This window comes from Talpa occidentalis, unplaced genomic scaffold (genome assembly GCF_014898055.3).
Source record: "Talpa occidentalis isolate TD23 unplaced genomic scaffold, MPIMG_talOcc4v2.1 talOcc4.3, whole genome shotgun sequence".
NCBI classification, from domain to species: domain Eukaryota; kingdom Metazoa; phylum Chordata; class Mammalia; order Eulipotyphla; family Talpidae; genus Talpa; species Talpa occidentalis.
Window position 1 is genome coordinate 108466281 of NW_023603184.1, and position 18360 is coordinate 108484640.

An 18360-nucleotide genomic window follows, 5' to 3' on the forward strand; every position below is an offset into this window, starting at 1 on the left:
GATAAGTTATTTGTGTCCAGGATTTAATACAATAATATAAAGTTTGTATTACTATCCCCGTTTCATAAATGAGAAGGGGGAGGCTTCAAGAGATTAATATCACTTAGATGTAGTAGGGCCTGTGTCCACATTCCTGTTCATCTGACTCTAAAATCCATGCCATCATCCTATACAAAAGCTATATATATAAAGTTGTTTCACGAAAAAGATCCTGTCATCAAACACACTTATAAAATGCTGGCTTCAACCAAGTTTAAAACAGTTCTTTTTTTGCAAGACATCTCAGAGCTTTTAATATACTAACAGGCGCTGTGAAAATCTAGGAAGATATAATTTCTACCCACAGTTTTTGGAGCATGAATCAATTCTTCACCCTCCCCCCCAAAGCTTCTGGGTTGAGCATGACACTAAGGCATGCCCTTCAGGAAGGATAGTTTTATTCACATTAAAAGTATCAATTTAGGAGAAATATAACTTCTGAACTACCATTTTCTTGTACATCAGGGAATAGTGATTTTACTTCTTTTTATGTCTTTTTTCTTTTCTATAAATTGGAGGAAATAAGGGTACCTATATCATGGGACTGGTATGAGAACTAACTGAGATTTTTCTATGCGTTAGCTGATCCAATACCTGACACAGAGCAGGTGTTTAGTAAGCTTCAGTTACTATTGTTAGTAACAATTCCTACTCCTCTGACTCCATGCTGTATCTCAAGAGAGCATATAGTTTATGCTTCTAAAAAAGCAGGATATGTCAGGAATCACATAAAATGATAAAGAGGGTGAAGAAGGAAGGAAATTATATCTGGTTAGAAGCTGGATTCATAAGTGTTTCCATAGTGAGCACTCTCTAAAGATAATGTCTTGAGGAAAAACTAGTATTTGGAGAGATGGATGTAGAAGGATGGTAGAAGGAACTGCATAAGCAAAAAGTAGAAAAATGGAAAGCATTAAATTAAAAACATTTAGGTTCTCAAAGTTTTCTAAGAGCTCTGGATTAGAAGGTAAAACAGTGGAGAAAAGCAGAACATTTTTGTGACCTGAGAATAAGCAAAGATTTCTTAAACAGGAAAAAGGTACTAATCGTAAAAAAAAAAAAAATGATGCATATACTCTATTAAGCATAAGAATGTATTAAGGGAGTGAAAAGACAACCCACAGAGTGGGAGATAGTTACAGTAAATATATACTAACAAAATACTTTAATCTAGAATAAAGAACTACAGGTCATTAAGAAAAAGACAACACAAGAGACTTGAGTGGACACTTCACTAAAGTAGGTACAAAAATGGCCAGTAAATGTGTCAAAGTGCTTAACTTCATCAGTCCTCAGGGATATGCAAATTAAAACTGCAAGGATTGGTCACTATATACCTACAAGAAAGCCTACAATGAAAAAAGATAAAGAGTATCAAATGTTAACAAGGATATGAACAAGAACTCTTATCTGAAATGTAAATTGTTACAACTACTTTGAAAAACTATAGTATCTACTAAAACTAAGGATATACATACCCTGTCATCTCACTTCTAGATACACAGCTAACAGAAATATACTAGAATATTCATAGCAATACTAATACACCAAGCTGAATACTAGCCAAATTCTCTATCAACAGTGGAAAGAATTAAATAATGTTGGTATTTCACACAATAAGACATAATGAAATATAGCAATGAAAAGAAAATATACAATTAACACGTGAAAAACAAAAGATCTTACAAACATATTAAGAAAATGAGCTAAAATAAAGGAGCATATCAACATTCTGTAGGATGCCATTTTTTCAAAGCATGAAATCAAGTCAAACTAAAACTAATCTATGCTGTTAGTTAGGATAGTGGCTATATCAACGTAGTAAGGTTGGGGTGGGGGAGAAAGGCAGAGAGACCATAGCCAGCTTGAGAGGGGGTTCTTGGGTGCTAAAAATGTTCTTTTTCTTGATATGAATGCCAGTTACATAGTAAGTTTGCATTCATTCATTCAATTATACATGTATGTGCTTTTCTGTACGTTATACTTTAAGAGAAAAATTTTAAGAGTAATGTGCTCAATGCCATTAATTTAAGTAAATCATTTTGACAAATGTACACAAAATGCTGCAATAAAAACATCTTCAAACACTGTCAAATTTGTATATTTTTAGGATGAATATGATATTTTTGAGTTCTTTTTTCCACTGCCAGCTTGATTTTGTTCAAAATGATTTATAAGAAAATAGAAGTTCCCTTTAATGCTGATGCTTCCTTTCTGAATTTCAGAAGTAGATAGAAGAGACTGACAGAATCCAGTGATGCCAAAGAGAAAAATGTGTATCTAGAACTCTGAGTCTATAAAATCTTAACAATTGGCAGTTCTGTGCCTGAATTTCCCTTGGGTCAGCATAGGGTTATTTCCAAAGATTTCTAACAGCAGCATCCTGGCCGAATGCAGTATTTAAAAATAAATCCTTCTGAGTACCACACTGAAGTTTATAAGCAATAATGAAGTGCTGTATCAAAAAACAGCAGTGAAACCACATCATGATAGATTTTAAGTCACCATATCCTTTGGGTTTAGTAGTTGCCTTTACACAAAATGATGAATCCTTTACTAAGATACAAAATATAGCTTTTCTGATGTGTGGCAATAGAATACATAAAGTCAAGTGGTGATTCATTTATACTGAATATCTTGCTCATGCACTGAGTTTCTTATATTTAAAATGTTGGTGAGACGTATTTACTATATGGGTGACGTATTTACTATAAAAATAGGTGACACGTATTTACTATATGATAGTACAAATTACAGTTTGGCTACAAGTGACATACTTTATAACTGTAATTCTTTTTAAAAGCAACATTGCAAAAGCTGAAAATTTCAGAATTAAAGTACAGAAGACAAATAGTTTTCAAAAAGGAAAAAAAAAAAAAACCTTGAGAACTAATTTTCTTTTAAGTGGAATAGAATTTTTTTGGTTTTGTTATAGTTTTTCCACTTGCAACCCAATGGTATTAAGCATGGCATGAAAGATAGGAAAATGGTTCTGACAAATGCTTTGACAAGCTTTTCGAAATAGTTTTTAATATACCTGACTTATCAAAAGGGAATGTCATGTGCTTAGTTTCTAAATTACTAAGTCTTTAGAAGCCAAAATTATCTTCAGACAGGGCTTTACTAAAATTGTCTGAGGTCAAGAATGGATTGGGAGGTCACAGCAGCTTGACGAAATTTTCTGGCAAAAGATCCAGGGAGATGGTCCTGAGCTACATGTGCCCAGGGACTCCTGTCTGTGGCATCAAGATGCTTTCTGAGCTCTGAATCCTCTTTCTGTTACAGAGGAGCTATTTGCTCTCCCTTACAACATGCTTAGGGACCTAATGACAGCTTGGAACTATGACTTATTTTAGAAATCTTCCTAAAATACAGATTTTTGTAGAAATGTCGTAACAGCTATTCTTCTCCAACCACTGGATATTTCTAGAGGAATTATATTTCATAAAATTTTAGAGGTAACCATAATCTAGGAATCGACCTAGATTCCTAATGACAAAAATGGAATTTGGAGAAGTTAATCCAACATGGTACCTGACTATAGACTCAAGCCCAGAGATCCCTGGCAATGGGCTGTTTCAGACACTGCAGTCTGTATAATCAAAGACATACAAAAAGTACATTTCATAGTCATTACCTTCCTTAAAAATGTAAGCAGATTATTTGATAGAAATTTTAATTATCTGATCTGCTTTCTTTTCGTATTTTGACTGATATTTAGGCATATTCATTCTCAAATGAGATGTTAACTTTAATATTTTACTAACATGAACAACAGAAGAAAGAAATTACATGAAAGAACGGCCAGGATGGCCGAGAGCCAAGATTTCCTTCCATTTTTAAAGAACGGCAGGAGCTAGATTGCAACATCTCATTTTAAATAATTACCTTAATATTCCCAATGGGAAAAAAAGAGAACAACAACTCCTATTAAATGATGCTTTTAACTGTACCATTTGGATCAATATAACTCATTTAAATAGTCTCATAGTTGGAGGCACACTCACATTTCTGTTGGTGGTTTTTATACTGACATTTTATGTTATCAGAACTGCAACAAAAATGATATCTGAAAAGACACATTTTTTTTCCAGGCACTGCAATTGACCTTCCCTTAGAGCTGATCAAAGTAGCAGGACCATTTAAACCTCTGCCTGTGTCTTCCGCCTCTCCTCTGCTGCTCACAGAATGGCCAGGCAGAAGCAACTCAGAAGGTCAACACACCTGGCTGCTGCTATGAATCCCAACTCCAGGGCAGGAGGTTTAGCTCCATAGTTTCAGAGAATTTCAGTTCTTGAATTCAGTGTCCAGGTTATTTACATTTAAGAGCCAATGGGGAGATGGGGAAGGAGTAGTGGTTTACTTAATGGTCCTTTCCAGACTGATCCTTTTCCCTTAGAAATGTGCTCAATTTACAGAAGCAGATTTAACATTTGCTCTGGTTTGCCAATATTCTCTATTCCCATGTTTGTAGAGAAAAAAAGTTTTCCTTAACTGAAATGTTAACCAAATATTTCAAAGATATTCAAAAGTTGTAGCCCATTAAACAAATAAATAAAAAAAAAATAAAGGAACAGACTTCTAGAAAGCACAACTTGGTAATAAAAAAAATAGTAAAAACTGCACAGTGACTTTTTCCCATTCTGCACATGTATCCTTGGACTGCCACAATTATAACACACTGTAGAGTATTCAGGAAAATTCTTTTTTTTTTTTAAAGATGTATTTATTCATACAAGCACTGGGTACAGTCAGAAGCGCGGGAGGGTGAGAGAATTCACCAGAGCCAGAGTGGGGAACAGAACAGGCAGACTGATGAAGTATGCTGCTGAGGGAAGCAGTGGGCGGCAGGAGAGGTCTGCGTGCCATGTGGGACCCTCGCCTGGAGGCCAGGGATCGAACCTGCGCTGCAGAGGCTGCAGGTAGCTTCGCAGCCCAGCGCTCAACCGCTGCGCCACCGGGGAGGCCCGTATTCTGGAGAATTCTAATGGAATGTTAGAAGTGTGGTGACTAACATAGAAGAGGTGACTCTTGGTCCTCCATCAGCAAGAGACTTTTTTTCCCCCAGGAGCAGTAGAGATGGCTGCCACCAACATACAAGGCTGCTGTGCCACCAACATGCAAACCTCTATTCTATCCCTATGGAAACCTGGTTTGGGGTGATTAATCTGGCCATGCTATGATGGATACAATGAAGAAATAGTGATTGGAGGAAAATGAATGCATGAGAGGGGGGAAAAGTGGGGTTTGGGTGGACTATATACAGGGTGGACTAGGACTAGCATCAATTCCTTATTTGGAATTTTCTGACTTCTAAAATGATTTTCTTCCCCCATATCTTTTAATTGCATAGCAGAAACTGCACTGTAGTTATTCTGAGACAAATTACACAGAATGAAGTAGAGGCAGGCAAAATGTTATGCGCAGGACATCTAATTCCTTCAAAGGAGTGGGTCATTAGGACACAATGTGCTGTCACCCTTATCCTAAGAAACACAGTGTCCTGTGACTCAAGGGATACTTGCATTACAAAGGGTCTTTAGTGGGTATTTAATTGAATGGCCAATTGCTGGCTTGATATTTTGGAACTCTGCCACTGTCCTGACATCCTAGAAATTGATGCTGCTTGCTTCAGTCACACAGGCAGCTCCTGAGGCACTAGTGATATGCAAAGTAGTGTCAGATAAGGCCCTCCAGCGAATGCCCAAGGAGTTCCTGCATTTGATGTGATTCATTATAAGTGGTTGCTGCTGCTCCTGTGTATCATGATTTTTCCTGTACCACTGTACTGACTTTGTACCAGTTTTTCCTCTATGGGATTTCTTTTTGGCTTCCCAAATGACTCCTCTCACTGCTCCAAATGAACACTTAAAATCAAAGACATAATGACTTTTTAATAGGAAGCCACAAGGAAAGTAGAGAATTTAATCATAGCACTCATCATTTTCCTTTTCAATGATTTGCTTTATAAGGCAACAAAAGAATGGAAATATTTTCTTTTAGAGGAACATTTGTTTTGACTCATGGTCTTTTCTGAAATTCAAAAAACTTTCTAAGCTGTCTTCACTTCAAAGGACACAAAGGGAATGTAAACAACTGATAAAAATGGACCTGGTACTCCATGTATTTAATTTGACAACGAATGTTTCTAGTTGAAGAAAATGCAAAAGGAATACAAAGTCCCCAAATTGCAGAATATCTGCATGCAAACATCAATGTTATCTCTCTTTCTCTCTTCCCCTTCTGTTTACCTATGTTCTCTCCTGTTTTTTCACCTGTTTGTCTTTTTATGCTTTACCATCTCTCTTGTCTCTCATGTCTCTGGCTTCTCTGCCTCTTTCTATATGTACAGATGCTTTTCTGCCTCTCTCTCATCTCTTTGTCTCTGTTTTTTTTCACTACCATATTGCTAGAGAATTGGAAAGCACTCATAAAATTCGTCATTTGCCTTGCTTTGCAGCTATATTATGTTAATTTTGTTTTCAAAATTTGCTTCTATAAATCAAAAGATTCACAGCAAGTTTTTACTAATATCAGGATAAGTTTGTCTAGAACAATGGAATTAGGCCACATCTCTGGTTATGTCCCAAGTAGTCATGTCAGTTGCGGCAACAGAGGTTTTTTATATGCGCTCACATGACACAGTGGGAGAAGTTAAGAACTTAAATCCACCAGATTTTAATGGTGTATTTCTACAGAAACTTATCTGCAGTGCCCTGGAGTATATAAATAATATACCTTTTCATTGGGAAACACAAGGTGCATTTGCATATATTATGTAGACTTCTAAAATACTACATTGTTTATTTCTTCCTTTGAAGAAAATGATGAGCAGGGATAAATAATTCCATCACAAAGTAAATACAAAATGAGACAATATACAAAATGAAAACAAAGACAGGGCTAGAAAAAATTTTCTTTCCAAGTTTTAGGTACTAGCCTATTGTGATACCTACACAGAACAATGGTGTCTGCTAAGAAGTCACACCTCACAGAGTCTCTAGAACTAAGGAAAAAATAATGTTCATTGGTTTTAATCTACTCATTTTTTTCAAGAGTGTACTGAACCCTCAGTGTTTACACTTCTAGTCTTCCAAGAGAAGAAGTCCAACCTCTTTCAATATTTTCCAAATCACCTGAAATTCCACTAGGGACTATGAGGGTAAAACATCTCCCAAGTGCCAAGTTTTTCTAAGCCCTTTCCTAACAGTAATTTGTTAATATTTTAAGAATGGAAAACTGGATGAAGAGGGATTTTTAGGCAGGGAAAACCAAAGTGATAACATTAAAATAGAAATGAGAATTTCACAAATATCTATTTATACAAACAAAATGCATTTACCCTCATGACAGACAATATTCCCATTTGAGGTGCTAAATTTACCTGATTTCTACAGGGATTTCCATGTGCAAACGTCTAAATAAACATGAAGCGATTGAGTTCTGATATGAACTAGATGAAACACTAAAATCTTGAACCATGTCTACCATAAAAATCACGTGACAAGAATTCAAACTGCCCGATCACTCAATTCTATTACTGGCTACCAGCCATTATTCAATCATTCTGAATGTGAATTCTAGAACATGTATACATCAGCTTAAATATACTTCTTGACAAATATATGGTGAAAAAGGAGAGAAGGCTCAAACATGCTTGGATCAAACATAACTCATTTTTACTTAGTAGTTATTTTGAGACAAACTTTGAAACAAAAAGGAACCGAAGCTCATAAAGATGAGGGAAATGCAGAACATCAGTCACATCTTCATTACATTTAGCAGTGACTCAATATAGCAATTTAAATAAAAATAAGTTAGGAAAACCAAGATGATACCGGTGGGGGTGGGAGCGTGAAATTAGCAAATTCTGCTTGTTTTAATTCTACTTCTCTTTCCCCAAAATTGATCTTAACTGCATTACATTTTTGTCACATCACAAAAAAGTTCCCTGAGGTGTAAATGCTGATCAGTTAGCAATGCTTACCTTGATTTTTTAAGAATACAGTCCACGTTCACTTCTGCATTCGAGCACTGAACAAGGCATTACATTTAGAGATAAATAATTCCATCATTTCAACCTGGTGCTCCTGTGAAATGTGGTGCTAGGAAACAGCCGACAGGCACTGTGTCTGAACAAATCATAAGTCCTGTAATTGCTGCTTAGCTCTAATTACTATTGAGGATAGTGTTTGCAACTTGATTCCAGGGAGAGGGCAGACTACATTCTGACGACATTAAACCAAATATATCCTAAAAGACTGACAAGTACTTTCTTCCATGAAATTTTTCTAAGTATCTCCTAGCTACTCAGAAACTACCACTCTACTAGGATAAAAATAAAACCAAGGGATCTGTCACCCGCTCCTTCCTAACAAAGAAACTCAAATTTTCTCAAAATATTTATTATAACAATTTGGAATTGTGATTATCACTTAAAGAATTGATTTTTTCTTTTCTAGGTGGACACATATACATCTTTATTTTAAATTTGTTTTTATTTTAAAAAGGCATCTGTTCTCAAAATAGGAACTTTATTTATATTGTTAGTCCCAGATTAATTTAGTTGCATATTATTAGGCCTGAATAATTTGTTTCCTTTTCGGTGGATTTACAGACTTTAAGTATTTACTGCATAGACTTCAAAAAGACTAAACAGATGACTGTTTGATATCATTAAAATTAACAGGAGTATTTATGCATCTCAACTCAAACCCTAATTTCAGCTATATGGGTGAATTATCATGGTGAAATTAGAAGTTCTCTATGCTTTGAACTAAGATAATGCGATATTTACTCATATTTATCTAATTTCACTCTCCATCTACTGGCATCTGGCTGTGTGATCAGAATAAGGCTTCCAAGGTGTCCATGTTATTTACACACTGTGACTATGAATGAATGGTTGTTTTCTTATGCTGAAGTGATTGTCATTGGTCCTGAGCAGTTAAACTAGTGGACATTTGACTGAATGAAAGAAACCTGAAATGACTGATGTTTGCAAATACCAGGGAGGATTTTGCACTTTTGCTTGTGCAACTTAGTACATTTGCCAACTATAGCCAACACTTCAGTGACGTAAAGAGCAAATTATACCTGTTCAAATTAGGAGACTTGATATATCTGCTTACGTCAGATTTGCAAGGTAACTATCAGGGATAGGTAAAACTTAAGGAATAATTAGATGCAGCAATCAAAATGGTAATTATAAAACCAGCTCTTGGAAATGGTACATTTCTCCAGGACCAATGATCTCAGTTCTTATGGAAAATAACAAAGTAACAATGTAAATAGAACATAGTAGGCTAGCTCTATACTTATTTTCTCTCAAATAACAATTGTACACTTGTTACTTACAAAGTATTTACCGCTTCATGATTAAAATAAAATTATAATCACTGCTATGATGTTCAATTATTTTTTTTTGTTTAAAGTCTATACCAATGACATATTTAAGAAAACTTCTAGCTCATCTAGGAATAGACAGATGCCTCCTTCAAAGTATTTTTATTTCATGGAGCTAGGCAAATATTTCATTCTTTTCTGCCTGTCCGTAAATGAAACCTGATTCTTGTTTTATTTTTCTAGGACACGCCAGATCTGGCGTATTAGTCTAGCCTCAAGCTCCCAAGTCTTTTATCTGTACCTCTCATGGCTTCTTAGCTTCAGCAGATACAAAGGGTGGTCCTTAGACAAGTAGCATCATCATCACCTGAGAACTTGTTAGCAAATCAAATTCCCAGGCTCTATCTCAGACCTGCAGAATTAAAAAGTCTGGGGTGAGGACCCACCAATCTGTGTTTTAAGCAGCCTTCCAGGTGCTTTGAAGCATGCTGATGCCTGAGAACCACTAGTCCATGGTGTATGTGTATTACAAGAAGAGTTGGAGAATGGGATAAGGAACATGAGATACTCCTCAATGGGGAGAACCATGTGAGAGATAAAGGCTGAGCAGAGAAGAGACATTTAAGTGGTGACCTAAAGGATGGGAAGAGTCTGGATGAATCTGGAAACACTGGGCAATTTCTTACTCTATGTCACTATCATTCTTTATGACATCTGTCACCTCCTTCCCTTCCCATACCCAACAATGTTACCTTCATTTAGGTCCTCATTAGCTGTTAATCAGCATAATCCTTTAATCTTTGTATCCCCCACCCCACCGCAGTAAAATGCATCTTTAAGAAGGACAGCTAGAATTAATCATTTTTGTCTTCAAATGTCTTCCACAGCTAGCTCCCGTAGCTAGTGACTTACAGGCCCGGAAGCCCAATACACCTGTTCAAATCACTGCAACTGGGCAACATTAAATGAATTAACTGAGTTGGTATGCCCCACTTTTTCCAGTTGAAAAGTAAGACTATAACAGTAATTCTATCTCACAAGGAGACCTACATGTAAATTCGTACTAAAGTATATATAATATTGGAAAATTTAGAAAATGATATGCATCATTATCATCATAACCATGGAATATAATTCCTACATCTGAGTTCAGTATCTGTCCCCACCCTAAATGTAACTGAAAATCATTTCTCACTCTCAATTTCTAAGATATGTCAAACTGAATTATTCCTTAAGAGCAAGGACCACATCTTATTTATCTTTCGGTCTCTGGCTCCTTAGACAGTGGCTTACACCTAATATTAGCTCCAGAAATATTCATTACATGTGGCACTAGATGGAAGTTCTTGTATGTACACACTTTCTTAGTTCTAATACTTTCTTTTTGCTATCATGCCTCACGGATATCCTTTCCTTTCCATCCCCTTTCAAATTCTCTTCATTTTCAAGTGGCATTTTAAATGCCATCTCTTCTAGGAAGCCTTCCTACTGTGGTACATATACACAATGGAATATTACTCAGCATTCAAAAAAGACAAACACATGCAATTTGCAGCAACATGGATGGAGCTGGAAGGGATCATGCTCAGGAAATAAGCCAGAAAGAAAAAGAAAAATACTGGATGGTCTCACTCATAGCAGGAATCTAGAAAACCTAAATAAGGGACCAGGAAAAAGAATAACTATAAGAAAGAAAAAATCAAAATCAACAAACAACTATGAACCAGAGACACTCTGTGGGGGTGGGCGGGGAAAAGAGGGGTTGGGGTCAAAATAAGGGGGTTGCAATTGTATGGGGAATATAAAAATAAAATTAAAAAAAAAACAATGTCCTAAAAAAAAAAAAAAAGAAAGTATATTGTCTCCTATGACCATGTATAACATTTCACTTACACCTCTCTTATGGTACTTAAGACATTCTATTGTGTATTATTTGTGTATGTGTCTTCTTCCCCAAGGAGTTATAAGCTCTTCTGGGTTAGAGACAAGAATTGGTTTACTGCTGTTTTCCTAGCACCTTGCCCAGAGAAAGTGCTCAGTGAAAATGTTGAATGAATGAATGAGGTAAAGGGAATGACATCTGTATTCTTATTATCAGAACTGGGCTGCTTGCATACCAGTTGATTAAAGGTTTTCTTTCCGCTGGGTAATTACGATAGTCTTCAGAGTAAACAAGGTATAAAATTTACAAAGAACAAATAAATTTAAGAGGGTTTAGAAGTGCAGTATGTTCCTAACTTGGATTTAAAGTGTGTATTCTAGAACTCAGAACCATTTTTCATAGAAACAAATAATAAATTGTTGTTAGAGTTTTGGAATAGTCCTCAAAAGCTTATTGAACCTACAGGATGAGTGTATTAGATAAAACATTACATTAGCAAGAGCACCTCAATGTCAACATTATAAATGATCTTGAAAAGGAGTCAATATCCACGAGTGTTTAGGAATATGCTTAGTCTTTCTTGCAAAGCTTTATAAAACCATGAATGTTGTTTTCTTCTTTATATTTTAAGACCTACTCAGAAAACCATAACAAGAAACCAATTTTCTTGTGTATTCAAATGATTAATTTCATTGCCAAGATGAATGAGCTCAGGTTAAAAAATCAATTTATACTTGTCAATTAAATCATAAATTTGGGAAATAGAAGTCCTTTATAAAACTGTCTATATGTTTGACCCTTAAGAAATCAAAACTTATTTTCTTTTTTACTTATAATTCAAAGTTTTTTTCTGTCTTCATTTTGGATTACTTTTAAATCAACTGTGGCCCCTGATATTCTAGTTTCAGTTCCTTTACCAGTATCCCCTGACAAATACATAATGACCTGTTAACAAACTTTTAATTACACTCATTAGGGGAGTCTATCATTTTAAAGTAACTCTTGAATGAGTAAATAACCCTTTTTTAATGGAAAAATGATTGCTTTTCCAATTATATGAATTACAATCTTGGATTTTCATAAATTTACTTAAAGTAGGCAAGTCCATAAACAAATTATCTATGAAAAAGACATACTTACTGTTATTTTTGCTCTCCCATTAATGAGTTAAATATTATGATAAATTGAAAACTAAGGTACCTGGTCCTTAAGAAGAAAAACAAAAATAATGTATCTGAAACAATTAGGGACTAATATAAAGACACATAAACTTTATTTCAAATTACAGTGCCAGATAGAGAAGTAGTACACAAGAAAATATAACCTCCACCAGGGTTAGGATCCTTCTTTTGTTCTTTTGTTCACTTCTTTTGTTTCAGTGCCTTAGGCACTGAAAATCATATTTGTACATCTTATGAACTCAGGAAAAAAAAAACTGGAAAGGCAAAAGTGGGTTAGGATGACGAGACAGTTTCACTGTGAAGACAGGACTTGAATAAGACCTTAAAATATGAGATTCCTCGGTTCCTCCTTTTACTCACCACCTATAGATAAGAATATTAGCAAGTCCCAATCTTTCTACCTCCAACATATATTGTAAATCTTTCTGCCTCTCTCATATCACTGACACATTCATGCCCAAGTCATCAATACCTACCTAAACTACAGCTAATGACTCTTACAAGGTATTTCAGGGACCATTTATGCACCCCTCTTGGTTGTCCACATAGCAGTCAAGCAAACTTTAAAAATAGAGATCTTAGCATGCTACTCCAGCATATAATGACTCCCTAGTGCACTCTGAATAAAATCAAACACTTTAGCCTGGCCTACAGTTATCACACATAAGTCCCTATTTACTACCAAACCTTGCCACGTACCACAACCTCTTGTCCTCTTCTCTACTCCCAAGACCTAAGTGTCCTCTCTTTCCCAAACATGTGAAATTCATTCTTGTCTCAAGGCATTTGATGCTGCTATCCTTTCAGCATGGAACTCTTTACCCCTAATTCAGTTGTGTCTCAGCTCAACATCAGTAGGGCCTTCCTTCTATTACATTGCTCAATTTTACATGTCTCTAAAATTATCTTATTTCATTTGCTTACTTGTTCATTGTCTCCTCTCACTAGATTACAATTACTATAAGAGCAGTAAGTATATTCTAGGTGTTCTATTCCCAGCTTGTAGAAGAGTACAAGGCCTACGGTCATTACTCAAGACATACTTTAAATAAATAAATGACAATACTCCAGGCTTTTCAAGTAGGAAGGCACTTTTTTTTTTTTTTTTAATAGAGGCATGTTTTATTTATTTATTTGTTTGTTTGTTTTGTTTATACATGCACTGGGTACAGTCAGAAGAGCGGGAGGGTGAGAGAATTCACCAGAGCCAGAGCGGGGAGCAGAGCAGGCAGAAGGACCGAAGTACACTGCTGAGGGGAGCAGCGGGCGGCAGGAGAGGTCTGCGCGCCATGTGGGACCCTCCTCCGGTGGCCGGGGAGCAGCCGGGGATTGAACCGGCGCCGCAGAGGCCGCGGGCAGCTTCGCAACCCAGCGCTCAACCACTGCGCCACCAGGGAGGCCCAGGAAGGCACTTTTTAAACATGAAATGGTTTGAAGGACTCCTTACATTTTACTACTATTTTACCTTAGTATTCACTGATAAAATACAACCCTGTTAGGAAGTCAGTAATATTTAAAATAAAAGTATTTCATTACTGCAGAAAGGCTTACATGTACTTGGCATGTATATTGGGTATGTGTAAGACATTGTATTTTTTAATCGCAATGCAAATACTTGGTACACTTTTCCATTTACAGATATATGAGGATTTTCAGTCCACAGATGGTATGAGGACCCCTAACTGACATGTAGACTTAGTTCATATGGGCACAAAGATTTGCAGCCATCCTGGTTAGAGCTTTCTTAATACAGAGATAAGAATATACTTTACATAAAGCTTTATCTTAAACTAAGGATAAAATAACCTATATTTTGAACTCTCTACCACCTAAGGTAGAGTTTATTGGTTAGCTTTACGCATTTGTATAACAATAGTTACCATTATATATCATTTATTATATGTCAACACTGTTCAAAGCATTTTGTACATATTAATTCAGCCAATATTCAAGTTAACTCAGTAATGAAGGAATTTGCTATTACCTGCATTTCATGGGTGAGGAAAGAGCACACACAAAAAGTAGCAGGGTTGAGATCCATAGCCTGGCTCTAGAGCTCATACTTTAACCACTGCATTGTGCTGCCTTGATGATATAAGAAGGGACCATCTGTAAACTCAGATACACCATACATACTTCATAAGAAAAATTACATATCAGATACCAGCTATTTCTAAATATGCATGATTCACTCCCATTTCCAAGCAGTTGTTTTTCTCATTACTGCCAAATAGAGGTCTGAAATGCTTAGCAGCAAGTGACTTCAATGAAGCAGTTCTATATCATGTGGGAAATCATGAGGAAAATCTAAATCAAATACCAAATCTTACTGTGCTTTTAATATCACTGTGAAGTCAGCATGGTCTTCTAGGACACATTGTGAAGTCTGAGGTGATAAGATAGCTTATCTTAAAATGACTTGGAACCAGAAATGGATTTGTGAATGCTATTTCCAACTCACCAAGAAAGTTAGAACATGAGGACAAAGATATGAACTTAATATATAAGGAAACTTCATGTATGCAAATCTCAGTGATTTCTGTAAAGTGTTGGGTCAAGGTATTCATGAAGAGAGTTGAATATTAGCTTATAAAACCAAGACAGAAATCCAGTCAGACTCAGGCTGTTCTGTCATTCATGTAAGGTCCTTCATTTATGCCATCTACCCCCTCCTTTTTAAAAGAGATTAATTAGCTATCATGTGAAATGTGAATGAATCAAAAAGGAGTCGACTCTACTGAGCTTAGCTCATGTTGTGCAACATGACCCTTATGTAATAAATCTTTTGGAAAGCAGATCTTCTGTTCCAAATGGGAACTGTCTTCACTTTTCTCATGTAAGACTTGGCAAATGGGACATTCTGAATCTGACAGGTCACTTCTCTGTTCCTCAGCTGACAATTCTTTTACACAGATGTCAGCTGAAACCTTTACTGAGGCACGTAGGGGATCAGAACTTTTGAATCTCTTCCAACCAAAAGAATCCATCATCACCTTTAGCTCACTGCCTGCCTAGCCTATCCCAGCAGCAGTGCAGCACCTCTGCAAGTCAGGCCAGCACCAATGAGATGGCACAGAACACTGGAGAGGGGAAGGACTGGCTTCAACATGAAGTGGCTTAAGGAATTCCTTATTCAGAAGTTCACGTAAGGAAGAGAAATTTCTGCATTTTTGCAATCTACTCTTTATAAAGCTTTGGGAGACTTAGAAGAGATGTAAAGGAATTTAGGCCTTTAATCGTAAATCACTAGTTTTAGAGTTAGATTTCAATCAACTTTTGCTTCTATCGATGTGATTTAAGAAAATTGCTAACTACCTCAGCCGCAGTTTTTTCATCAGAAACATTTGCATTTTTAGATTTGGAAAGGGCATGAGCAATGTATCACATATAAAATGTTCAACACAGTACTTTGATGAGAGTTATGTTTTTTTTAGTAATATTAGCTTTCTCTTTCTCTAATCCTGAAAAGGGCCATTAGAAATGCCTCCAATATCCTCAGCATAGTCCATTTTCATTGACCCTTGTTTTGTTTGGCTTTATGCCAGGGACTTATTTACTTGTTTATTTACTGGTTCAACATCATGTATATTTTTGGAGTACAGGATAATAGTTCTTCAAATATATGTTACCATAGCATGTCCACCACCGAAGTCCTAATAACCTTCCATACTACATAGTTCATTGGGCCGCCTCTACCCTTTGCTCCTACCTCCTTCCCCTTCTGGTAACCTCACCTCATTGTTTGAATGTTTTGTCTGTTCATTTGCTTTGCTTCTTTATATTCCACATAGGAGTAAAATCATCTTCTATTTGCTTTCTCCTTGTGATTATTTCTGCTTATCATAATCCCCTCAAGTTCCACCCATATTGTCACTAATGGCAAAATTTCGTCTTGTTTTTTACAGCTGAGTAGTAGTCCATTGTGTATATCTAACTCATCTTCCTTATGCAATCATCTGTTAATGTATGTCAGGGATTCTCAAGTTAGAATGCATGGACCCAACCCCATTCTAAGAATTATATGCAAAAGTGAAACCATGCTCATTTTGGGGAGAATTTAATCATATATAATTAATTCTCAAAGGATTCTAGGAGTCACATAAATCAAAAATATTTGCATGTTTCTGAAAAGTCACAAGCAGACTGAATACCTTTTACAACCCAAATTTGATTTGTAATGTACCAGAAGAGCCACTGAGTAAAAGAACTTTACAATGTATCTTTCTTTAAAGCAAATATTTGCCCCATATACTACACATTAACCCACTGATTTTCAGTTTTTACAAAAGATTCAGATTTTTAATAATCAGCTTCACTTAAAATAGAACATATTGTGATAGTATAGGCATAGTACTAACGTTGATTAACAACTTAAGATGTAGTCTGGAGGTCAAGTCCAAGTTTAATGTATTGGAAAAATAAAAGTAGAACACCAAAAAATCCCTGTTCTTAAGGAAAGAACCTTAGTAATCTTCTGCTCCAAAGACCTCATTTTATGGGTGAATAAACTGAGGTTCTGAGAGGTTACATGACCTGCCCAAGGTCAATTAGATAGTTACAGACAATAAGGAATAACAACTGCAAAAATAATGACAGTGATTATGATAATGATGACAGCACTATGATCTATTGAGCATTCACTTAAGCTAAGTCTTTTAGAAACTTTAACCTCACCTACTTTCACTACAACCCTACAGGGAGATTTTATTACCTTCACTCAGCAGATTAAGCACCCTGCCCAAGGCACCAGTCAGTAAATGGACAACTAAGAAGACAAATCAACCCCCAACTCAGAACAGGGTTTTAGCTCATAAGACTGCTGTGAAGCACTACTTTAAACATACGTAATTAATTCTCAAAGGATTCTGTGATTCACATAAATCAAAAATATTTGCATGTTTCTGAAAAGTTACAAGCAGACTGAATACCTTTTACAAACCAAATCTGATTTCTAATGTACCAGAAGAGCCAGTGAGTAAAGGAACTTAACAATGAATAAGAGTGATGGTATGAGTAACACTGGCTTTGCTGAAGGAAAGTAACTAACTGCTCATTAGGGCTTCAAAAAGAACACTTCTAGAAAAAGTGAGGTCTGAATTGAAAACATGAAGAGTTCTCATTTGTAAATTCCTTTGTTAAAGAGAATCATTTGTTTAAAAGAATTGACTGTCATAAAAGTTAACAGGACCATCCAATAAATGACAATATATCTGAATTTATACAACTGTATTTGATTTTGGGGTGTCTCAAATATCCCAGCAATGATTCAGACATAGTCGATGTTTCAAGATTTTGCTCTTAAGTGTTTAATGTTAACCTAACAAACGTTTATCCTTCAAACACTATACAAAAATCAGTTGTATTCCTATATGCAGACAATTAGCTAGGAGAGAAAGTTATCAAGAAAAAAACCCTATTTACTCTTGCATCAAAAACACTGAGAAAATGACTAATTCATATTTCTCTTTAACATTTCTTCTCAGACTTTACATATGCATTTCACATTTACAGCTATATCAGAAGTGAATCCTTATCAGTTTATTCAATTTATAGTCTTTTCCTTTATCTCCAAGAATTTCACAGGGGCTATTAATACCAAAGAAAATCCTAACTTATAGCACTCAGTTTCAGATAAAAGGAATGATGTGATTTTTATTTTTTATTTTGTGAGACTAAACAGCAATTGATAAGCTAATTATTGTGAAGCTAGCAACTACCAGAACAAAGCAAAACAAAAACCAAATAAATGAAAAAATCTTTAGAGGATGAGATTTTTTTCTTGAAAACAAGTTTTTCAAAAGCAAAATGTATCATTTTTTCCTCAAAATTGATGAATAATAGTCTGCATTATTCATGAACTATATCATATGCAGCTTGGTTGGGTCTTTTAAAAAATCTAAAGTTCAGGCTAAA

General features: G+C 35.7%; 1 protein-coding gene across 10 annotated transcripts in view; it reads right to left on the bottom strand.

Annotated features, from left to right (window-relative positions):
- ZNF385B (zinc finger protein 385B) overlaps positions 1–18360 on the bottom strand; it is a 366436-nt gene that overhangs the window by 85469 nt on the left and 262607 nt on the right. The window contains exon 1 of one of the 10 annotated variants that reach the window (XM_037523644.1): positions 8027–8211. The exons of 8 other annotated variants lie outside the window; for them this stretch is intronic. The gene's annotated coding sequence lies outside the window, so the exon portion shown is untranslated. Of the gene's footprint in view, positions 1–7423; positions 7579–8026; positions 8212–18360 lie in introns of those variants that run through there. One more of the 10 variants, XM_037523645.2, reaches the window with a different exon arrangement.